A 24,032-nucleotide genomic window follows, 5' to 3' on the forward strand; every position below is an offset into this window, starting at 1 on the left:
CGGTTGGACTACCTGGAATGGAGTTCTGGGTCTGCTTTCTGTTAATATGCGTCAGGGGATCTCTCAAGTATTTGGGTCTATGCCACCCATGTGGAAGGTGTGAATGAACTTCCTAACTCCTGGCTACAGCCTGGCCCATCTCCATCTGATGTGGGCATTTGAGAAGTGAACCAATGTGGAAGATCCCTTTCTATCTGTCTCCATCTTTTTGTCTCTTCCTTTCATGTAAATTTCAAAATAAATAATTAAGTATGTTTTATTACAAATTTTATGCACCATTAAGCCAAATACTTGGGGGAGAAAATGTAGGGAATCTACATTTTAAACATGCTCTTGAGTAATGCTATGCAAACTAAGGAAGCTTTCTGCTTTATCAGGGCCCATGGAAAATGTGCCCAGGCAGTAGACAGATAACACCTTTTGATATTTACAAGCTAGTTGTATAGGTCAAGTCCTGGAAGTACAGTTAGGAGAATTTTTCTGCAGTTAGAAATCTGTGTAGTAATCCTTGTTATATCCTTTTAACTTTGCTATTCAAAATTGGGATGTGGCTAGCAGCCTCAGCATCATGGTGGAGATGTTTAGAAATGCAGAAGCTCAGCCCCAGCCCAGGCTTACTAAATCAAAATCTGTATTTTAACAATATCTGTAGAAGATTTAAATACATGTTAGTATTTGAGAAGCCTTGTTATCTTCTCCCTTACAAATAAGTTTCCATGCCATGTCTGATATGCAATAAGGACCATGGTTAGAAATTCAATAGGAAACCTCCAACATACTGGACAATACTTTTTTTTTTTTTTGACAGTAATTGTACCAGGGCTATGTGCAATTAAATGTGATATAATAGTGCCTGCTCTTGCCAGCAGCCAGACTAATAGTGAATATTCCAGGGTTTAAATACCTGGTGCTCAGTTCTTAGGTTACCGCTAGTCCCTTATTACACAGATGTAATCCCTTGTACAGTTAAATGCCCTGCGGGTGACTTTCATTTAACTTCTTACTCTCTTTGGTAAAGATCAGTCTCTTCCACTTGTCTTTTCAATTAGACAACTGTAAGTGTGCCTTCATATGGATGTTTGGATCTTGTCTTTAATATTACTGTAGTTATGCTATAATCAAATGTATACATCATAGTGTGTCAATGAATATTCCTACTTGGAGAGTTACAGCTGCTGTCCTAAGAACAGATGTTTGTCGAATGCTCTTCTGGTAGGTCACTGGATGGTATGTTCAAAATTGCTTTGGTCCTTTTCAATTGTTTGGTCCCCACAGTGGAACTGGAATTTCCTTAAGCCCTCGCCACCTTTAGCAGACTGACCAGGTAGGGGCTGTCCTGGCTTATCACTTACTGGGGGTGAGGTATGATAGCTTGTGGAGAGATGGTTGGAATTCTGTATTCTCTTTGTTCAAAATTGGTGCTATTGAGGACAAATTTAGACATTTTGTTTGTGTTCAGGGTGAAGAATAATAGATTAATATGTTAGTCTATTTTTTAAAGATTTTTTATTTACTTATTTACAGGTAGAATTATAGACAGAGAGACAGAGTGGTCTTCCATCCGCTGGTGCACTCCCCAAATGGCTGCAACGGACAGAGCTGCACTGATCAGAAGCCAGGAGCTTCCTCCTGGTCTTCCACGCGGGTGCAGGGGCCCAAGGACTTGGGCCATCCTCCACTGCTTTCCCAGGCCATAGCAGAGTGCTGGACTGGAAGAGGAGCAATCGGGACTAGAACCAGCACCCCTGTGGGATGCCAGTGTAGCAGGCAGAGGATGAACCTAGTGCACCACAGCGCTGGCCTCTATAAGTTAGTCTATTAAGAATGATAACATCAAAAATTTCTGAAAAATCACCATAATAACAAAATCTGTCATTTATCGAGCATTTTCTAAGTACTTGTCATATGTTACCCTACTGAATCCTCCAACAAATCATGATAAATTAGTAGATTGAGGATCAGAAAAGTTTAGTGATTTGTCTGTTTACTTAGGTAATGAACCAAGCAGCTAAAATTTGATTCCAGATTTGTTTGATTATAAATCCTTTATTACTACCCACTAATGTATGAGCTCTCAAAACAAACATTCAAAACCTGGAACACTAAACCAATGACCAATTTGAGATACAAAACAATGAAAATTCAGCAACATAAGTAAAATGTTTGAAGAAACTGAAGCAAAGATGCAAGCAAATGTAGGTAAAACCTGAAGGCAGAGGCTTATGTTCACATGTAGAGTACATTCATAGGATTTTGTCTTCTCAAGGTGCACTTCTTATTAGCACGTTGGTTTCTCTGGAGGAGTTTCCTCTTCCTCCCAGGATACTGAATGGTAGAACCATAATCAGGAGCCCTACTGTTCCAGACAAAAAGAGTAGATGGGATCTGAAGCCAACTGGACACTGACTCCTTGGAATTTGAATCTTGTGCTGACAACTTGTTACTTTGCTCATGAACAGAGCGCAGTCACCCTGAAGCATGGCCAAACTGTTGCTGCAGTGGGTTCATTCTTCTCAGACCTGCAGTCCTAGCTTTCAGATTTATTTATTTATTTATTTTAATTTTTGACAGGCCGAGTGGACAGTGAGAGAGAGAGAGACAGAGAGAAAGGTCTTCCTTTGCCGTTGGTTCACCCTCCAATGGCCACTGCGGCCGGCGCGCTGCAGCCGGTGCATCGCACTGATCCGAAGGCAGGAGCCAGGTGCTTCTCCTGGTTTCCCATGGGGTACAGGGCCCAAGCACTTGGGCCATCCTCCACTGACTCCCGGGCCACAGCAGAGAGCTGGCCTGGAAGAGGGGCAACCGGGACAGAATCTGGCGCCCCGACTGGGACTAGAACCTGGTGTGCCAGTGCCGCAAGGCAGAGGATTAGCCTGTTGAGCCACAGCATCGGCCCTAGCTTTCAGATTTTTAGGTTGTCATTTCTTTTGTCTCTTTCAAACTTTATTTACAGCTTACCTGTCAACTGTCTGAGCTTCCTGTACCCTTTCAATATACTCATAATGGCTTCAAATAACAAATCAATTTCTGTTGGTTGCAACACAGGACCCTAACTGACACACAAGGATTGTATCTTATCTACTCCTTGTACCTTTAATGGTATATCATTGGCTATTTGAATAGGCCTACATCATACATACAAGAGAGATTATATTTGCACTTCTGTGTCCTCCACACAATATTGAAAACAGATTATTAAAGTCTTACTGCTTTTAAGGACAATAAATAAGACCAAATTAGTTTCTAAGGAGTAGAATTTTTGAAAGGAGGGGATGGGTGAAACCAGGTAGCATCAGATTGAGTATCAAACCTTTATATTCAGTGATAATCTTTGATTCAGTACATATATACTAAAAATTTCCTCCTAAGAAAAGTTTTTTTATTATTTGACAGGTAGAGTTTTCGACAGTGAAAGAGAGAGACAGAGGGAAAGGTCTTCCTTCCATTGGTTCACCCCCCAAATGGCCACCACGGTTGGCGCTGCGCCAATCCAAAGCCAGGAGCCAGGTGCCTCCCCTGGTCTCTCATGAGGATGCAGCGGCCATCCTCCACTGCACTCCTGGGCCACAGCAGAGAGCTGGACTGGAAGAGGAGCAACCAGGGCTAGAACCCGGCACCCATATGAGATGCCAGTGCGGCAGGTGGAGGATTAACCAAGTGAGCCACTGCGCTGGTCCCTAAGCAAAGTTTTAAGTTTGAATTTACTAAAGGACATTTCAGTGGTCTGCAGGGCTTCAAAAATCCACATTATCAAAATGAGGTTACCAGTAATTAGGAAGGAATTCAACAAAAAGCCCACAATATGCTAAAATTACAAACAAGTAAATTTTAACAGCAAAAACCTGACTGACCAATATACACGAAAAAGATATTCTGCCTCATTAGTAGTCAATGAAATTCAAAATGAAGCCACCAAAATATACCTTTGCAATAACAGAGTGGGCAATAATTTAAAAGTTTGTTGAACCCATAATGGTAAGGATATAGAGTTGCATGAACTCTCGTGTCCTGTTTTGAGAACTTAAATTAGCACAACTCCTTTTTTTTTTTTAAAGATTTATTTATTTATTTGCAAATCAATTATGCACAGAGAGAGGGAGGGGGAGGAGAAAGGGAGAGAGGGGGAAGGGGGGGAGAGAAAGAGAGAGGTCTTCAGTCTGCTGGTTCACTCCTCAGTTGGCCACAATGGCCGGAGCTGTTCGGATCCAAAGCCAGGAGCCAGAAGCTTCTTCCATGTCTCCCATTGTGGTGCAGGGCCCAAGGACTCAGGCCATCTTCTACTGCTATCCCAGGCCCTAGCAGAGAGCTGGATCAGAAGGGGAGTAGCCGAGACTCAAACTAGTGCCCTTAGGGGATATTGGCACTGCAAGCGGTGGCTTTACCTGCTAGGCCACTGTGATGGCCATAGCACAGATACTTTTGAGATGAACATGTCAATATATAGGACAGATGACAGTGTACATATCTATGATCCAGCGAATATAATACGATAATGACAAAAACGTGGAATACAACATCCATCAACAGGAATAAAATGGATAAAATATCTCTGGTATATTTTATCCCTTAGTTGCCATAACTGAATGTGAGCTACATAAAGCAAAATGCAAAAACTGAGGAGTAGGCGTTTAGCCGAGTGTTCGCATACCTACGTCCCACTTTGGAATGCCTAGGTTTGATTCCTAGCTTCAGCTCCTGACTCTAGCTCCCTGCTAATGCAATTAGACTCTAAGGAGCAGTGGTGATGGTTCAAGTACGTGGGTTCCTGCCACTACATTGAAGACCTGGGTGTGTTCCCAGCTCCTGTTTCCAACCCTGATCAGTCCTGGGTGTTGCAGGCATTTGGTGGAGTAAACCTGAGGATGGGAGCTTAATGTCTCTCTCCCTTCCCCCCATCCACCCTTCCTCTCAAATAAGTAAAAACAATTTAAAAATTAAAAAAAAACATAAAAATGGAATTTCTGACCATTGGTTTATAGTCTGCTTTTGTCTTACATTTAGAGATATGTTCAAAGGGCCCAATCCTTATAAAAGTGTATGATCAGTGAGTCAGAATACTATGTAGTGGAGAATGGGAGCATTTGTCGTCTTAGCTAGTAGGATCATTGTAGATTAAAGCCTACCAGACTCTGTGGTTAATGCTAAGAGCTGTGCCTGCCGTGAAGTTTTCCAACCCAGTGTAAAAGGGAAGTCAACCTGCATTCATGTCCATAAGAAAGGAACTTTAAAACAAGCTGTATACTTTTCTGTTGGGAGAAAAACCCATTGAGGTTTCTCCTTGCTGAAGGAAAAGTAAGCAGAAAAATAAAACATGTTTAATATTTACAATGTTACATCACAAAGGAAGAGCACATTAGCCTAACAATTTGCAGAGAGCGAAACATAAAATGATTTGTTCTGTTAAACAGATGGATATTGTAGAAAATTGGGTAGTCATTGGTTAGAGCACAAGACAACCAGCACATGGACAGCAGTAACAGAAAGGCATACAGACAGACACTGGAGGGGATGAGAAGGAAGATTCCTGAGCAAATGCAGGCTTCAAGAACACCAAAAATGAAAGAGCAGTATAAAAGGGAATAGCAGTAAGAAATAAAATAGAACTATAGAAAAAAATCAGTGTTTCATTGAGCAAGCTCTAGAACTGTTATAAAATGCAAAAGAAAGGCATAAAAAGATGAAAATGATAAAGAAAAAGATTTTGGCAGAGAATAGAAAAGAAAGCCAATGACTTTACAAGTTCAAGAGGAGAAAACCAGAGCAACTACAGCTGAAGCAATAATAAAAGACATATGTTAAATAAAAAGCAACTTCTCTGAGCCATACAAAGACTTAAGTATCCAGAACAGAAGGATTCACTGAGGACTAGGAAAAAAAAAATCAAAGGGAAGAGAACCATACTTGAACATGACTGGCCAAAATGTTTGAAGTAGAAGAACAAAAATAAATCCCACAGTCACAAGAGCAAAAAGAAAAATGTTGCCTACAAGGGCTGACTTCAACCTTTCTGTCATAGCAAATGCCAGAATTTGAGAAAAATCTTCAAATTTTGGGGAAAAAAGTTTGTAACCAAAGAACTTAAAAATCATCCAGATTGTGTTCATTTCTAACAGCACAGATCTTCTCCATTGTTTAGACTCAGAAACTACTCAGTGTGTTTTGAGCTTTTATTACTTAAAAATATTTGTAAAATATGCTATAAATATCCAGGAGAATAATGAATAAAAATAATGAACAAAAACATAATTTCAGTGCACTATACTGATTAAATCACACTTTGTATCCTAAAAATAAATAACAAATGGGGTTTTGTAATTCAAAGCCTAAAGGGGTTACATGGCAATAGTCACAAAAATCTTATCTATTAGTGCTTGTTAACAGTGGATGACCTATGTACAACGTTGAGTTAGAGAACCTAGAAAATGATTAAGCAAAATGTTTGCTTTTGTTCTGCATGAAAGAATTATATTCTGGCCATTTTCATACCAACTAGTTTGACAAATGGTGTCCTATATTATTTCTTTTCTTTTTAAAAAAAAATTATTTGAGGAGAGAGAGACAGTTCTCCCTTCTAATTCACTCACTAAATTTTTGCAAAGGCTCAGGCTGGGCCAATCCAAGCCAGGATCCAGGAACTCAAGTAGCAAGAACACAATTACCTTTGCCGTCATCACATCCAGGGTCTACATTGTCAGGATACTATAACTGGGAGTGAACCTAGATACAGAACCTAGGTACTATGATATGGGACCCAAGCATCTTAACATTTTTAACCACTAGGCTAGATGCTCACATTCCTGTGTTGAATTATTCTTGTCAATGAAATTTAATCTGAAAAGAATAACAAGCAACCCAGTGGTAAATATTCTCATCGAGTCCTCTTCACAATTTCTTCTTTCCTTGATTATATAAAACAGTAATGAATACTAATACACAATAGGAAAATACACCTAAAGATTAAAAATCATAACTAGCCGATGGTTATATTTGAAATGATTTCACTTTTATGTATAATTTGCTATAACATTTCAAATTGAGCATGCATTACTTCTGTAATTAGGAAGAAATTGAATAAAAAATTCCAGAATATTTAAAGGATACAAATAGTATCCTTTAAAGTCATGTGAGCAGAAAGCTGACTGGGCAATAAACATGAAAAAATATTCTGCTTACCAGGTAATCAAGGAAATACAATATCAAGTGACCATAATACGTCTTTACATACCCACCAGAGTAGGCAATAATTGAAAAATTTACTGTACCTGTAATGGTGCAGGTATAGAATTACTTGAGCTCTCATGTCCACTTCTGAGAATATAAACTAGCAAATCTACTTTTGAGATGAATATGTCAATATCTAGGAGAGTTGACAGTTTACATATCTATTTGTGATCCAGCAATTATAATTTGATGTAATTTCAGTATTTATAATGACAAAAATAAGATGCAATATCCATCAACAGGAAGAAAATGGATAAAATATTTGTGGTATAATCTATACTGTGGTCTTGATAGCTGAATGTGAGCTATATCTATAACAAGGTAGTAAATGGAAGTGTGCATTTAGCCCAGAGTATCTGGGTTCAATTCTGGTTATGAGTGCTGACTCCAGTTTATTGTCAATGCAACTCTGGGAGGCAGTAGTGATGGCTCAAGTAATTGAGTTTCTGCCACTTATGTGAGAGACCTGAATTGAGTCCTAGTTCCTGGCACTGGTCCTGTACCAGCTCTGGCCCTTGCAGACACTTGGAGAGTCAACCAAGAGATGGAGTGGGAATTCTCTTTGCTCTTCAAGTAAATAAAATGGAATACAGACTTTCTTTTAAAAAGTGAAAAAACTCTAAGTTCATAGTGTTTTGAGGGAAAATGCAAGTTATAGAGGAATATTTGTAGCTTACCCAATATAGAAGTTTAAAAACATAAAAAACAATCCCTATTTTGTTTATGGCTACAAACATGTGTTAAAACTATAAAAGTATTCAAGGAAATAATAAATTCAGGATGGTAGTTATCCTGAGGGAGGCAAGATGTGACTTGAAATGAGAAAAGGGAAACACAAAAGATGCCTGAAGTTCAACAGCATTTTTTTCTTGGGAAAACATAAGCATCTGAAGATATGAATATGTTAATATGTTGCAAAATTGACTGCAGGTACAATTTTATTTGCTTGAAATGTCATTGTAAAATGAAAATGAAATATATATTTTACAATATATATTTTATTAATATAAAATGTGTATTTATAATTTAATGTTCTATATTTTATCACAAGCAGATAAAATACTTATAATGTAAAGATTGTAAGGAAATTAAATACAGATAGTTACCAACTTACAATGGTTCAACTTACAGTTATTCAACTTAGAATGGTTCAACTTACAATGGTTTGACTTAAGATTTTTCTACTTCATGATTATATGAAAGTAATACACATTCATTAGAAACCTAACTTCAATTTTGGAATTTTTTGTCTTTTTCTGGTCTTGCAATGCATGGTATGATAGTCTTTCATGAAGCTGGGTGGGTAGGAGTCACAACTCCTGGTCAAGTATATGATCAGAAGTGTGAATTGTGCAGTGTACTATGTTGCTAAGTTATCGATATTCCAGTTGGTTCTATAAGAGGTATTAAATACATTTTCAACTTTACATACTTTCAAATAACAATGGACCTATTGGGCTGTAGTCTCATCATAAGTCAAAGAACATTTGGTTATAGTTGTATGATGATGTACTTGGTTATAGTTGAATGATGATGATGATGTGTGTGTATATAAATGTGTCTTTATATGTTGTTATACTTTATTTTCTATATTTTCAAAATTTTCACTATGAAGTTACATTGTAATAGAAAACATCATAAAAGTATGATGAGAATGTACATTTGGGACATATTATAGAGGGTCTTGAATGTCATGTTAGGTTTATGGCTTTCTAACTTAGATTACCATCTCTTAAACTCTGTACTAGAATATCCATGCTCCCTGAGATGATTGTCTGTGTTAGTGAGAGATAGGATTCCAGGATTCACATGTTTAAAAATTATTGTCCCCATGCTTCCTGCTTGAAACAGAATGGACATTTAAATTGAAGTCTCTGAGAAGTTCTGCAGTGAAAACAATCTAACAAGCAAAAGCCAAGTATAATACAATAAAAAGTTACTAACCATTTGTCCTATCCTTGTTTCCCAAATAAGTATGATTAAAGATACTTTTCTAAAGTAATATTTCTTATCAACTAGGGGACAGTCATGGCTAGGAGAATATCTACTCTTATTTACTAAGGTCTGGGACTCAGCATTGTGCAGTACACAACCTGCCCTGACAGGAGAAATCTTCCAATAGGTTACCTGTGCTCTGGCCTAGGTAATGAACACAAAATTTGGTGACTTGTTAATGACTTTTAGAATTAATTGATTTTTGAACTTGAAAAGAAATGTAGCTTAGACCATTTCTCAAGTCATATTCTTCTGAACTTAAAATACTGATTACAGGAGACTCAGAAGGCTAGAGGGCTGTTAGATAACAGGTTCCAAAGCAAAGGCAGCAGTAGTGAGTTCTGGTGTTCCATAGCACAGTCGAGTAACTGTGGATCATAATAATATACTATATGCTCTATGAAGAACTGCAAGAAAGGAGCTGGTAGGCTCTAAATGTTAAGGGAGGGTGGGATGTGGTGATGTTGATTGCTTCATGTGATCAATTTATGTTACATATATCTGCTGAAATATTGCACTGTGCCCCATAAAGCTGTACCAATATTACATTTAATAAAAAAAATTAGATGAATACAAAATTAGAGGAATTTAAGGAAAGAATTTGGGAGGTTGAAAGAGATTTTGGGGATTTAAGGAGAGATTTTGGCAGTGTTCAAGATGAGAGATGGGAGATGGTAGAGATTAGGTTCAGAGATGTCAAAATGGGCAGTGATTACAGTAGATAGTTAGCAGGTAGTGAAGGTTTTGCTACTAGCTAACTAGCACCAAAATGATGTTCCTGATAGACAATATACCTTCATTCTTCATATGTCTGTGGCCCTTCTGGGATTCAACTGATCTGGCTGTAAGCTGTATATTAGAGCAAAGACTTTTTCACATGTTTCATTGTCCTTACACAAGACATGTTTTTCCTGTGGAAGCATGCCAACTTGTTTCCAGTCTCTTATCATGTCAGCAAATATCCAAGTGACCAAAGAAAAGTGTTTTATTGGCCAAACCCAACTCAAGAGGCTAGGGATTACCCTCTGATTACCATGTATTCAAAAGAAGACAGCAAAACAAAAGTATGGGGATGTGTATTCCTCCCAGGAAACTAGGATTAGGAGGAGGAAGTGATGATGGTTATAATTTACACAAGATGGTCTCAAGAGGTGTGATATGTGTCAACTTTACTAGGCTACAGGAAGCCCAGATATTTGATATCTGGTAAAACATTATTTCTGAGTATGTCTTTGGGGATTTTTGTAGAAGAGATTAGCATTTCAATCAGTAGACTGTGTAAATGAGATTGTATTACTTAACATGTAGGCATCATCTAATCTATTGAGTGAGTAAATAGAACAAAAATGTGAAGGGTGAATTTGCCTTTTTAAATTGAACTAAGACATCTATTTTCTGCCCTTGGACATCAGTGTTTCTGGTTCTCTGACTTTCAGATTCAGACCAGGATTTATATCATCAGCCCTACTGCTTCCCAAGCCTTCAGACTCATCCTGGGACTTAACATCATTGGCTCATACATCTTCAGGTTTTGTTTGGAACTATATCATCAATACTACTGGAGCCTCCAACTTGCTAACAGCAGATTACAGAATTTTTGGTTTCCACAATCATGTAAGTCAACCTTAATAATTAATCTCTTTCCAAATATCTCTGTGTATTCTGTTGGTTCTGATTCTCTGGAGAAGTATGGTTAACATAAGAACCTACTACCATAATTTTATTTTAAGGCCATTTAGTCTTTATCATTGACCAGAAGGATACCTGTACTTTATGTCTTGTTCTATTCATTCATTCATTTGACATATATTATTGAGTATCTATTAAGTATAAGCCTTTGCTAGGGTTTATGAGGAATATCATGCCAAGAGAAAAAATATACAGTGTTTTCTCAGAGTGAAATTACAATGTAGTAAGATATATACTAAAATACATCTTGTATATATATATATATATGTATGTATATATAAAAATTAAATGCTATAGACAAGTGTATCCAAAATACTAAGATATTCAAAAGAGAATTTCTTGTTGGAGTATATACGGGACAAACTGAAGAGGAACACAGAAGAGGAGGAAGACTTCAATCAAAGGAGCTTTGGGAATAAGGCACTAAAAACTGAGAGCATAGTCCTAGAAAGAAGTGAGAAAAAAAGAGACATGCTTGTCGAATGTGGAGATTCCTACTTGATTGCATTATAGGTTATGGGTAAGGGAATAGAGGTAGAAAAAAATAAAAAAGATACATTGGGAACAAAGCATAGAAAACTTTGAATTTCCAGATAATGGAGATGAACTTTATTTCCAAGTTATTGGTGAGTCACTGAATCTCTTTGAGCAAATATTTGGTATGATAATTTCTCTGCCGTCATGAGTGGGATGATTTAGATCAGAGGTATGTTTATTGGGAAGATCAACCAGGAAGCTAACACAATAGTTCGGGTCAAAGAAAAATATGGGCCTAAATAAGGGAATTGATGATAGGAAATGGAAGTGAACAGATGTTTTGGCAGAAGGAGACACCTGGGAAGATATTAGTTATGGGCTTAGTTTTTGAATCTCCCCAAATTACCTTATCCAGGGTTTTTCAGTATGAACATTACTAATAATGTGGACTGTAAAATTCTAAGTTATGAGATATAACTCTGTGCATGTTTTACACAATATCTTGTCTTTGCTCACTAGATATTAGTACTATACCCCCTTCCAGTTGTAAAAATCAACACTGTAGATATTGGCTGATATCTCTAGGAATCAAAATTATCACCATTTGAGAGCCACTGCCCTATATAAACCAATAGTGCAGCTAGGATAAAAAAAATCCAGAAACCAATATAGAATATGTATTGATACTTAGCATTTTCTATTCGTTCAACCATCCTTATATTTGAACCATCTATTTCTAGGTATACCTTCACAAACTGTAAAACATGTATGGGTTTTTTAAAAGTTTGAGAACTTTTGAGATATGTTCATTATCAGCATTATTGTTGAAAGAATTAAGAGATGATAATGTGTATCTTGAGGTTTGGAGTACCACAACATGCCTGTATCCCTGTACTCACTGGAAATTGGACAGAACTGCATGGGAGTTTTAAATCGTGAGTGAGAACATGGGGATGGTATTTGATAAAGTCTAATGGTGTTAGGGCAATTTGGGCTTTATAAACTACTCATAGTAATAAGCCAGTATTCCCTCCCATGAGAAACTGTTGAGAATAGATTCCAAGTTGAGAATTGAGAGACAAAAAAAAAAAAAAAATTCAGATGAAAATGAGGTTAAAGGAATAAAGAGGAAGGCCTCTTTTGAGTAGTTCAGAGTACAAGGCTACATAATTTTTAATTACCTTGAGGAAAAAATACAGAATAGGGAGTTCCAGAGTCATAATTGTAGAAAAGTTATTTTGGCCTCTCCTCCCTCCTAAAAGTACACAATAACTCATCTGTTTACATATGAGCAAAAGAAAAAGTATGCAGTCTAATAAAGGACTGAGGAGCAGAATGAATTCCCCATGACCTGGAAGGCACATGGAAATGCATGCCCGTGAAACAGATGAAAACTGAAACCCAGTATTTCAAAATGAGCTAAAAGAAACCAAGCCAATGATAGAAGCTGTGCCAATAAATCATGAATAGAAAAACTCAGAGATGAAATGATTAGAGAAGATTTTAAAATGCAACTTACATAAGTTTTTGAAATCCAGCAATAAATTAATAGGGTTGATGGACTTCAGGGTTGTGAATATAATTTGTTTGTCCAATGAACTTAGTTGAGAAAAATATCTTTATTTACTATGAAATTTTGAAATGTATGCTTCAAACCACTGTAGTATTAACAATTCCTGTGACTTTGTCACCAAAAATGATCACAGATGTTACAATATCAGATTATAGTTTAAAAACTGAATATAATTTATGGTGATCACTTTTTCAAACTATGGTTGTTAACTATATTTATCTCGTTATTTAAAATATACATCCAATAACTTAATATGTTAATAAGGAAATAAGTATATCACTACATCACAATTTAAAATTATTTTTGAAAACTATATAATTAGTTTCCTTTGAAATGTTCTTATTTCCTTTGAAATTCTATATATGCTATTTTATTCATCTAAAAATATTCTGGTAAAGGATCCATTGATTTCAAGGAGCCACTATAAATTTCCATGGCACAATGAATTTTGTAATCTCTATTATATAATAAAAGTCACTGAAGAATATAGTCCAAAAACTTTTCTGAAACAAAAGACAATTTGAAATTGCAGTGAAAACTGTGAAATTGACCCAGAAAGGCCAACACTATCCTTCAAAAAAAATCCTTTGAACATCTCAGCAAGAAGACTCATAGAAAGAAAATTAGATTACCATCAAACTTTTTAACAGCAATACTTAAGGCCAAGAAGAATATAGTTAAATATTTAAGAAAGAGAAAGAAAATGTGAGCCAACAATCTTATATTTAGTCAAATCGGTCTTCAAATACAGAGGCTTCTGTTCAATTTAGGTGCGCATGCAGGAGCACATGGATTAATGTTCTTGTGTACCCTTCTTGAGGAATTTACCAAACCACAATGAAATAAGAACTGACTCAAAGTATTCCTTTTGCACTGTTAATGGCACTTTGACATTACCATTACACCCAAGTACATGAATCATGTCTCTAGAAATTTATTTTCATTGTATATTACTAAAGTATTTGTTCAAATAAGATTAAAAATTTTAAAAATCAATATATTAAAAATATGTTTCAGACAGCCAATTTTATCATATGCAAAGATAAAAATTTACCCTTTTAACTAAAAAATATAGATAACACAGCTATTTAAACAAAAAAGAGGAATGTCAAATAGGGAGCGTATGTGAAAGTGGGATTCTGGTTTTGCCCACTGAAAAGGCCTAGCTACAGTGACCCATAAACATATTTGAGATATAACTGTAGTTTTGAAATAGTATTTTCTAGTCTTTAAATTTGCATGGTTCCAAATATGAGTCAGGAGATGTGTATGGTAAGCCTACAGTATACCAGAGAGAGGGAAGCTGTTGAAGGTAACAAGATTGTATTCCTAAATGAAAGATCTCTGTGAGCGAGATCCCAGCGGAAAGAACGGGCCATCAAGGAAGGAGGTACCTTTCTCTGAAGGGAGGAGAGAACTTCCACTTTGACTATAGCCTTGTCTAAATAAGATCGGAGTTGGCGAACTCAAAAGGCTTCCATAGCCTTGGCAACTCATGACAAGAGCCTAGGGAGATTACTGATGCCATAAACAAGAGTGTCAATTGCCAAATCAACAATTGGAGTCACTGTGCACTTACTCCCCATGTAGGATCTTTGTCCTTAATGTGTTGTACTATGTGAATTAACGGTATAAGTAGTACTCAAACAGTACTTTATACTTTGTGTTTCTGTGTGGGTGCAACTGTTGAAATCTTTACTTAGTATATACTAAATTGATGTTCTGTATATAAAGATAATTGAAAATGAATCTTGATGTGAATGGGATGGGAGAAGGAGCAGGAGATGGGATGGTTGCGGGTGGGAGAGAGGTTATGAGGGGAAAAAGCCACTGTAATCCAAAAGTTGTACTTTGGAAATTTATATTTATTAAATAAAAGTTTAAAAAAATACTCAATAGCTAACTTGAGGAGGTAGTTAGTGGTCAAATATGAGATAGTTATCCCAGAGAGGATGATTGCAATGGATTCAACCATAGCAAATAAGATTAACTCCATGAGTTCATAGGTATATAAATATACACACAAATATTTTATTCAATTTGGAAGGATGCTAGAAGGCAAGCTTATTATTTTGTAAAGAAATAAGTAAAGTCAAATAGTCAAGTTGCCCTATTATTCCTATATGACCTTTGTCTACAAATAAAAAATAATTGATAAAGAGAACTTCTTTGTTACTGAAGTATTCCAGCTAATATACTAAAGGAGTGTGATTATTTTGTGGGAGTGGAATGATTTCAGCTTGGATTCATGAATTTCGAAACCCATGGCCATTAGACAACAAGAAAAATATACCTGAAAGCATGCTGAAAGTTAATGCTAAAAATACAGTTTGGAGAATTACCTACCTGGACAGCAAAAGCCAGTGGTCTATTTGAATCTACTAAGAAAGAGATTATAATGAAAGAGTGGAAGCCTGACAAAATCAGTACCTGCATTAGAGGATGCAGAGAAGAGAAGACAGTCACCAAAGGCAAGAGGAAGGGTGTGCTCAACAGGATCACAATTACAGCAAGATAACAGACACCAAATGAGAGAATCATGTGGGATGTTGTGGTTAGGAAGTCACTGATGATTTCTGAGAATGCAAGTTCAGACCCATAGAGGAAATTTCACCATGAAGAGTTCCTCCAGAGATCATGATGTAGAAGTGAAAATGGTAGCCATTTTAGAACTTCAGTAGGGATGGCAAAGGAGGTATAGGAAGCACCACCAAGGCCAGCAACGTTAGGAATAGGGGAGGCATGAGAATATCACAGGGTTGGACAGGGAAGAGATGAGCAGAGTGGGAGACATTAACAATAGAATGTACATGAAATGATGGAAGAAGGATCATTTGTAAAGAGGGGGGCTGAAATAAGGGATATTTAAAATGCCTTCCAGCTCTAACATGTAATTTCTACTCCTACAAACTTTTGTGACAAAATGCCAAGGATAATTCAGGCATTTACTACTTCTAGGGTGAGAGAAATAGATACTCTGTTAGAATGACTAGAATGAGTAGAAGTAAATTGATGTGGAGTGTGGAAGCATCTCATGAAGTTATCCTGGACCCCAGTCTCCGCTTTCCAGCATCCACTGTTTCCAACAGGGCTTTCCCCATGATTGCTGCCATATATTATGAACGTGCTAAATCAGCCTGCATGACAGTTTACATTTATTTGCTTTTGAACTACAGTCCTCCTGCATTTTACAGCATGAAAAAGTATTTAGCTTTTAACTGAGTTAGACTGGGGAAAGAAGGTAATGATTTTTTTTAAACATTGTTTATCTATTTTCATTTTATTTGAAAGACTGAGAGGGCCTGGGATTGGTGGGGGAGTGGAGAGGAGGAGAGATTACATTACTAATTCACTCCTCAAATGCCCCAACAGCCAAGGCTGAGCCAGGCCAAAGCTAAGAGCCAGGAACTCAGTATGATCTCCCACGTGGGTGGCAGGGACCCAAATACCTCAACTATCATCTGCTGTCTCCAAGGGTTTGCATTAGCAGGAAGCTGGAATCAAAAGCAGAGCCAGGGATTCAGTCTCAAATATGGTTATCCCAAACAGTGTCTTAACTTCTGTATCAAATGCCTGCCCCAGCAGGTAGGAATTCTAAGAAAGCTTGAAAGACTTAAATTGACACACCATTTATCCTAATCCTGAGTAAAAAAAAAAATATATATATATATATATATATATATATGTATATATATGTACTTCTTTGATAGAAGATTCACAATTATTCCTCTCTGACAAGACATTAAGTGATATCTAAACATATAATGTGTATTTTATGTTCCTAGGCCTTCTGTTTGAGACACTACTACTTTGAATATTCAACTATTTTAAATCATGAATAGGACTTGGGACAACTAGGGAGCATTGCCCTTAAGTAAAAAGACCTTGAGACAAAAATAATAATCACCTCCTATTTGCATAATGCTTTTCATTTATTTCAAAGTCCTTTTCATATCTAATATTTCATTTGATCTTCACAACAACCATGTAAGGCTGTTCACTTTAAAGAAATGAACTTGAAAGCAGCAAACATTTAAAATGCTTCCAAAAAATGTAGTAAAACCACAAAGAAAATTCCCAGAGCATCTATACCATAGCTCTAACTTAAACTGTATTTACTGCAAATTGTATTGACTCGGAAGAGATGGTGGCTCGTAAATACAGTTTCTCTGTCCTGAACCACATTCAAACTGCAGTTGTTATGAATACAAAAGAGCTTTCTGAGTACATAACTGTAGTTTTGCTGCATTAAAGCGAAAGGCTGGCATTTGGACTAGAAAACAGCCTGTAACTATGTCTGTTCTGCATGGCAAGCATCTCAGCGCCTGCCAGCAACTGGGATGGATTTACATATATTGACTCAATCCAGTATATGAGTAACGATCAATTTTCTTGATCTATTCTGTCAATCTGTGCTTTCACTAGCAAATGAGGAGACATTGCTGTCAGCCAGAAATAGAGTTTCCTGGGCTTATGTGTGCTTTTAAGATCTTTTTTTTCTACTTAATTAAAAGATACATACAGTGGTTGACAAGAGCAGCAAGCTAGTAACAAAATTTGCTACGTATAGATGGGTTCCTGGAAGAAAAATCATGAAAGATGGCTAAATAAATGTAAAGGCAGACTTCCATGTCTGAGAATAGTATATTCTGATGTCAGTTTTATTAATAGTAAAATAAATACAAAGGGACAAATACAATTTGTCTGTCAGGGGGTAGCCAGTAAAAGCATCCCTTTTCAGTAGTCGCAAATTACTCTTCCAGGTAACAATATGTAACCTGTCAGACAAAATGAAGAGTTTTTTTTTTCCTTTTGATTTCCTATATTAATGTATCATGTCATATTAATTCATTTGCTTTGGGCTCAGATAAGCTCTGCTCATGAGCTGTAGTGGAGTTGTAAGCAGAATCCAATAATGTATACAAGGCAGGCAGGAAACAGTTCTAGTAAGGGTACCAGGTAAAGCTTAAAATGTGTTAAGTCCTTCAGGACCCCTTCCACCTCAAATGTGTCAGTGATGCCAGTAAACCCATCAGGCCCCCAGGCAAAATTTTTAGTCATTTGGGAGAGAGTTCTATAGTGAGTAAGTGAGTATTTCTGCTGCAGTGCAATCTTACAGTTTCTACTTTTCTTTCAAGTGTTTTGGGTTGATAGAGATCCTGATTTTGTGCAGGAAGTAGAATGTGGCCTTTTATATACTTATTAGCTCTTATTAAGTCCTGAGCTGGCTGGATTCAGTTTGGTTTCTGTTTCTTCTGACTTTCCTAAATGTTACTATCAAGCACTAAGGTACTGCTTTTAGGAATAGGGTACATTAGGAAGGAACAATGAATGGATGAAACTCTGTATCACAGCGAAATGAACCAGGCCCTGGACTAGATATCAGGTGATCTTGATTCTGAACCTGGCTCTTCCACTGATGAGTTCCCTTTTTGTGACTTCAGTTTTCTGTATGTGGAAATGTAGTAGTATATGCATTCAAACTGAATTTAGGGAGTCCTTTAACTGTTACTAGGATAAGGTGCATGGATATACTGGAAGTTCCAAAATTATATGAAAAACCTTAATTCTTTGTAGTCATTTTATATAATGTGCTTCCAATAATATTTAAGCCAAGGCTAATAAATTTTCAAACCATGGTGCTAGAGGATCGTGACTACTTCTCAGATTGCTGACAATCTAAGACAAACGGTGCAGTGCATCTTGGTCTCTTATCCATTGGGATTCCAATTAAGAATTATGTTTTACAAATATAAAAAATGGATTTAAGCTGATTCACCTCCAGTTCTCAAACAGTTCTTTCTCATTTGTTACGACTGACAACAGTAGACCCATTGGGTAGCTCATGGGTATGGTGTGTGCTGCATAGGAGGAATGCAATAAATAGAAAATGAATTGGCTCTTTCCTATAAGATTCACATTTCTAGATTTTAGATAAAGGAACTGGTGAGAATGACCAAAAAAAGTGAATATCAGAAAGGACACGCATTTGGCTCAAGAGAAGCCTGAGAAGAAGATAAATATAAAATTAAGGTGTCTGATCCCTAAGAATAAGGAGGTTGACACAAATTCTACATTTATTCCCCAACCCATCTCATTTGGTTTGGAAATGAAAAGAGACATACGGTGCTCTTTGAAAAAGCTGCATCTCTGTTTTGATCTCCGCCTCCACTACCACTGCCTTGACACATGGTGCTAGATTCTGATGCTGAACATTTGCCCTCTGGAGAGAGTGAGATTAAAGAGTTCAACTCAACCAGCACCACACAGGATTGCACCAGGAGGAGCAGAGATTGCCCAGAATGGAGGTTAAAGAACTTGTGTATCTCTGATAAGTAATCTGCAAGTATAGCCATTGTGGACTAAAAGCAAAAATTTATACTTCCTCAGGACAAGGTTGTCCTTTTCCATATTACTTCAGGTTTCTAAGCCTCGCATTCAAACCCCCAGGATGTTATAACTAAACATTCCAGGAGTAGTTCCTTATAATCCATTCCTACTTCTTTAAGAGCTACGAAATTGGATCCAAGATTTGTATAGGACTTGTAGAAGAACACGCATTTGAGTTTTGGGACCAGAAAAAATGTGTTTGCCCTTATGAGTGAATATTCTTGATGCAGAAATGACTATCTTTAGATGTTTCCTAGCTCACAGCTATAGAACAATAGGTCCATGAGTCAATGAGTCAACCTGTATTTAGTGACCATCTGCTATATGCCAGAGATTGTCCTAGGGGTTCAAGGAACAGCCATAAACAAGCAACACTTGCTACCTTCATGAGATGTACAATCTTGTGGGGAAGGCTCTCAATAAAGTTACCTCAAGTAAGGCCTAAAAAGTAAAGTACCATAACATAAAACAATAAAAAGGAGCAGATAAGCAAAGATTTATCTTAAGCTGATAAAAATTACATGGAAATCTGCTAAAAATAGCACAGTTCCTGACTGCTCCTCTTGGAGATTCTGAACAGATCAAGAGTTGGGGTTCAGAGATCTATCTGTAACTACTGAAGTTCACTCATACAATACAAGAAGTTTACAAAATACTGAAGGAGGAGATGAACTAATCTAAGCTGAGGGATATCCATTAAAAGTGTTACACGGAAGATGGATAGGACAATAGCCATTTTGACTAGATGGTAGAGTTTGATGTCAGGTAAGGTTAGAAAGAATTTGCCAAAATTGGCCGGCGCCGCGGCTCACTAGGCTAATCCTCCGCCTTGCGGCGCCGGCACACCGGGTTCTAGTCCCGGTCGGGGCACCGGTCCTGTCCCGGTTGCCCCTCTTCCAGGCCAGCTCTCTGCTGTGGCCAGGGAGTGCAGTGGAGGATGGCCCAAGTGCTTGGGCCCTGCACCCCATGGGAGACCAGGAGAAGCACCTGGCTCCTGCCATCGGATCAGCGCGGTGTGCCGGCCGCAGCGCGCCAACCGCGGCGGCCATTGGAGGGTGAACCAACGGCAAAGGAAGACCTTTCTCTCTGTCTCTCTCTCTCACTGTCCACTCTGCCTGTCAAAAAAAAAAAAAAAAAAAAGAATTTGCCAAAATTGTTATAAGACTTTAGAACCATATATAATGGCTGAACAGAAGCTTAAGTGGTTACCAAGATGTTGGAGAATAAGAAATTGATAACTGCTTTGTAGAAGGTATTTGATTTTCTGATTTTCAATAGTATTCCCAAATAAAGTTTGCTTTCAACTGTTTTACACATTATTTTCTATAACATCAAGGAGAGATGTAGGTGGCTGCATCAGAGATACAGTATAACAGTCTGCCACAGACCTCTGCTTTCTAACATACATGATAATGATGCATAGAACTCTACAAAGAACTACTTTAAGGTTTACATTTTAACCAAATGTAAACAGTTTCAGCAAGGGTGCTTTCCATCAACTACAAATCTGGATACCTTTGTGTTGGGTATTGTGTTTGAATCTTTTCAGCTGTTTCTGCACCTATGCAAATGACTTTAAGGAGAGATTTTGTCACAACATAAAAATTAGCCTTGCTTACCTTGTATTTCAGAGTAAGACCCAACCTTTCTTTATATTTTAGAATATAGCAATTTACTGGAACCAGCTCATACTGGCAGCATGAGATGATGTTAGCATCTAGTCCCAATCCTGGGTTCAGTAACTATACACATTGGAAGTTTGAAATCAGCCATTGTAGCAACATTTACAGCATGGGAACCAGCAGCTTTCATTGCTGGGAGCCTTTTAACTAGTTACTAGTAAACACTGCCTGACACATATTCACATTTTTCAAGTTGGGTCTATTTCTACATGAAAATATTAATACAAATGAAGATTGTTTCCCCCATTTTTTTAAATAGCAATCTTTCCCAGAATCTTCTACACACTTATATTACTTCTCTGGTCAGACCTAGGTCTCAGGATCACATAAGGGAGACTGAGATAGCATTTAGCAAAAGAATATGGGATTGTGGTATTTGGTCTAATCCAATCCTAATGCAATCGTGGAGCTGGACACAAGAATACTAAACAAAACTGGGGCTCTATTAGTAGAGGAAATTAGGACACCATCCTTGGTTAAGAAGTCAATATTTCCCATTGCAGTAATATAAGCAGTGGATGAATATGACCTCTTACATCCAGAAGTCTGAACTGTATTAGAATGGAAATAAGTTCTCCCTATTTTGTTTGGTGTTCTCTTAATAGCTTTTGGCATTTTATGTTTATCCTTTTACTGCAGTGCTTCTCTAAGCATATTTTATTTTAATTTATTGTTTTTTAAAGATTTATTTATTTATTTGAAAGAGTTACACAGAGAGAGGAGAGGCAGAGAGAGAGAGAGAGGACTTCCTTCAGCTGGTTCACTCCCCAATTGGCTGTGACGGCCAGAAATGCACTGATCCGGAGCCAGGAGCTTCTTCCAGATCTCCCACATGGGTGCAGGGGCCCAAAGACTTGGGCCATCTCCTACTGCTTTCCCAGGCCATAGCAGAGAGCTGGATTAGAAGTGGAGAAGCCAGGACTTGAACCGGCGCCCTTATGGGATTCCGGCACCTGAGGCCAGAGCGTTAACCCACTGCACCACAGCGCAGGCCCCTCTAAGCATACTTTAGACCAGCAGCATCAACATCATCTGGGAATTTTTTGAAATGCACATTCCTGTTTACCACCTTAAACCTGAATCAGAAGCTACAGAGGAAGGAGGTGATGAGCAGACAGGGGTATGATAAAGGAAGTGGTCCAGCAATCTGAAGTGGATTGCAATGAATAATAAGCATCTACCTGGTGCTAGACCCCTAGGAAGCAGTCATTTATTCATTTAGTGTATATTGCTGGTTTTATCACGTATGCAATGCATTCTCCACTAGCAAGCAGAATGCAAATCAGATTGTGCAGCTTGCTTGCTTAAAACTTTGCAGTGGCTTGCATGGCAAGATGAAGTTCAAATTCTAAGTCTCCACCACTAGCCTGTCTACATCTCTAAACTCTTCTTCCCTTCCTTCTTGGTGCTTCAATAATGCTGGCTTTCTTTTCTGTGGTTGATTCCATCTTGTGATTCGAATTCCACCTCCAAGGCTACCTTTTCAGAGAAGAATTCTGTCTCCCTTATCAGGTTAACCTCTACTTGCATCTTTTTGTTTTCATCATGTTAGCCATTGATTTTCTTCATGGCATGTGAAACTATTGCATCTATTGATTTATTTATTGTCTGATTCCTCCAGTAAAATGAAAATCCTATGGATTCCCACTACCTCTCCATGTCTCTGGGAGCCATGGAATACTGGCAATCTAAACATGTTTATTTGTTACATAAATTTTCAGACACTGCCCTAAATGTTCTGGATCTGAGATTTGAATTACTAGAAGCAATTAAGCCGTATTTTGGCAGAGATCTATCATGCTTCCTTCTTTCACTTGTAAATTAAAATTTATTTCAATTGTAGAAACTTATAATTACTTACAAGAAATTCTTCAAGAGATCATGAATTTCACTTGTCAAGCTCAGACCAGTTGGCTTCAGGTGAAGGGTTGGCAGTATGTTAATTTGTTGACAGGAGATTGCTGGCAACTTGAAAAATAATATCAAGATGTTTTTTACCTTATGCCACATCAGATAAACAAATAACTGGTTCAGAAAATTTACAGCTTTATGTTGTTTTCCCAGAGACTGTTCTGGAAATAGAAATCAGACTCCAGTGCCATCTAGTGGTCAAGTTAATTCCTCTAGAAATAAAATCCAGTAGACTCCTAATCTGATATTGATTTTAATTTTGCTGTTTGGGGAGATATTTATGCATGTATAAGTATATATATATAAAACTGTATTTCTAGTCTCAGAAATTATTTTGTTCATATTAGAAGCAATACACGTTGGTCAAATTCTAGGAATATTCTTAAAGAATATTAACCTTTGTGTTGTCATGTTGTATTAGAAATGTTAGTGTTTCATGAATAATAACTGTGTTGGATAATCATTCATCAAGTTTTATAATTCCTTACAAACGGAAAAGATTTGATGCATTCATTTGGTGGTGGGTATCGGTGGACTTTATGAACCAAAATGAAAATCCAAAATTTCTGATCTTTGATCGCCAGCTATGACCCTACTTTGTCGCATATGGTGGCCCAAAGTTTGTTCTCAGATGTCCCAACTATATTTGTTTTCTATTCTTCATTGACTTATATGAGGTCCTTTGTGAAATATAATCAGACTATGAGAGAAGCAAAATGTCAATTTTCAACAAAAATTAGATCCATCCTAAGATTTGATGAAGTTATTTTTGTCTCCTGTAACCATAACATGACTTACAGGGTTCACAGACTAGTGGGAATGAATATTGTGGGTATATCTAAAATAGATCAATTGCATTGTACAACATGGTTCATAACTCCTTATTTTTTTATTCCTCTTAAAAAGATTTATTTTATTTATTTGAAAGACAAAGTTACAGAGGGAGGTAGAGACAGAGAGAGAGGTCTTCCATCCACTGGTTCAATCTCCAGATGGCCGCAATGGCCCGAGCTGCGCCGATCTGAAGCCAGGAGCCAGGAGCTTCTCCCCAGTCTCCCACGCTGGTGCAGGGGCCCAAGCACTTGGGCCATCTT

At 37.4% G+C, this 24,032-nt stretch overlaps 1 long non-coding RNA gene across 1 annotated transcript in view; it reads left to right on the plus strand.

Moving 5' to 3' along the window:
* The window catches only part of LOC133776018 (uncharacterized), a 548,830-nt gene that overhangs the window by 146,565 nt on the left and 378,233 nt on the right, over positions 1-24,032 (plus strand). Inside the window, exon 2 of the long non-coding RNA XR_009868332.1 lies at positions 10,653-10,830. This is a non-coding gene — a long non-coding RNA (uncharacterized LOC133776018). The remainder of the gene's footprint in view (positions 1-10,652; positions 10,831-24,032) is intronic.

The sequence above is a fragment of the Lepus europaeus genome, chromosome 17 (genome assembly GCF_033115175.1).
Source record: "Lepus europaeus isolate LE1 chromosome 17, mLepTim1.pri, whole genome shotgun sequence".
Lineage (NCBI taxonomy): Eukaryota > Metazoa > Chordata > Mammalia > Lagomorpha > Leporidae > Lepus > Lepus europaeus.